This window comes from Vicugna pacos, chromosome 1, assembly GCF_048564905.1.
Source record: "Vicugna pacos chromosome 1, VicPac4, whole genome shotgun sequence".
NCBI classification, from domain to species: domain Eukaryota; kingdom Metazoa; phylum Chordata; class Mammalia; order Artiodactyla; family Camelidae; genus Vicugna; species Vicugna pacos.
Window position 1 is genome coordinate 4,921,036 of NC_132987.1, and position 1,791 is coordinate 4,922,826.

The following is a 1,791-nucleotide window of genomic DNA, read 5'->3' on the forward strand; positions in this document are numbered from 1 at the left end:
AGGGTGGGAGGCACTGCCCAAGGGCGTGCATACTGGAAGTCACGGCCCACTGGGGGCCTCCAGCGGGGCAGTCTTGCACAGTCATCATACACCCAAGGCCTCCCAGCTGGTAAGTATCCACACCGCCGTCTGGCTCCAGGATCTGCGGTCTGGACCACCAGGCAAATCTCCTCAAGCAGAGCGTTTTGGTTATCCATCTCCAAACGCAGTGACTTAAAGCAACAAGTCCCTTGCTACGTTCATTGATTTTGTGGGCCGTGAATTCAGATAGATCGTGGCAGAGAGGTGCTGTTGGGTACCTCACCTCGCCTAGGGCCCAGCTGGAAGGACTCAGTTTGCAGAGAGCCCACGGGGTTGGTTCAGCCGGAGTCGTGCCTGTGGGGCATGCTTCCACCTGTCTGCTGCCTTCCTCCGTTCTCCCCGACGTGACCCCCTGCCATGTGACTGACCCCTGGGCTTCTTCACAGCACAGGGGTCTCAGGGTGGTTGGATTTCTCACAGAGTTGCTGGCTTCTCTGTAGAGAGTGAGGTAGAAGCTGCTAGGCCTCTTGGAAGCAAGGCTCAGAATTGGAACTACCCTACACTGCCATGTTGGTCCGAGACGGTCACAAAGCCAGTGTAATTCAGGGGGAGGAGAAATGGACTCGACCTCCTTTTTTTTTTTTCAATTTGAAGTATAGTCAGTATACAATGTTGTATGAATTTCTGGTGTGCAGCATAATGTTTCATATACACACATATACGTGTGTATATTCCTTTTCATATTCCTTGTCATTATAGGCTATTACAAGGTATTGATACTTCTGTGTGCTATACAGTGGGGCCTTGCTGTTTATTTTATACATAGTAATGTATATCTGCACATCTTGAATTTCTAATTTATCCCTCCATCCCACTTCCCCCCGGTAACCATACGTGTGTTTTCTATGTCAGTGAGTCTGTTTCTGTTTTGTAAGCAAGTTCAGTTGTGTCCTTTTTTTTTGGATTCCACCCATAAGTGCTATCATATGATATTTGTCTTTCTCTGTCTGATTTCTCTTAGAATGACAATCCCGGGTCCATCTCTGTTGCTACAAATGGCATTTCAAAATATGGGCTGCTTCACGCATTTGCACGTCATCCTCGCACAAGGGGCATGCTAACCTTCTCTGTACGGCCCAGTTTGAGTACTGGTGCTGCCGAGGCAAGCAGGACCCCAGTTCTTGAGAGAAAGGTGTGCAGACGGGGAAGGCGTTGATCCAGGCCTTCCAGGGGAGGCAAGTACTGCTATTTGGATACTTTCTACCACATTGTGCTTAAAGTCTAGAATAGCAGTATTTAAGCTTTTGTTTTGTTTTTAAACAGACAGAATTTTTTTGTTTTGTTTTTGTGTTTTTCTTAAGAGCATTTTAGGTTCATAGCAAAACTGAGAAAAAGGTACGCAGATTTCTCCATTTACCCCCTGTCCTTGCTAATTTATAATCTCCCCAGTTATCAGTGTTCCCTCCAGTGGTCTATTGGTTACAACTGAGGAACCTACATTGACACATCACCCACAGACAATGATTTATACTAGGTTCACTCCTGGTGCACGTCCTGTGGGTTTGGACAAGTGGATGATGACATGTATCTGTCATTATAGTATCGGAGTATTTTCAGCGCCCATAATCCTCCATGCACTACCTCTTCCTCCCCGCCTCCTCCTAACCCCTGGCAATCACTGATTATCTTACTGTCTTCATAGTTTTTCGTTTTCCAGAATATCTTGTAGTTGGAATCATACACTATGTAGCTTTTTCATGTCAGTGTCTA

At 46.5% G+C, this 1,791-nt stretch overlaps 1 non-coding gene across 1 annotated transcript; it reads right to left on the reverse strand.

The window, feature by feature from the left end:
• Positions 1-1,085: 1,085 nt before the first annotated feature.
• Positions 1,086-1,191, reverse strand: LOC116281555 (U6 spliceosomal RNA). Its single transcript, XR_004191025.1, has one exon. It is a non-coding gene; the product is annotated as a U6 spliceosomal RNA (small nuclear RNA).
• Between the last annotated feature and the right edge of the window lie 600 nt (positions 1,192-1,791).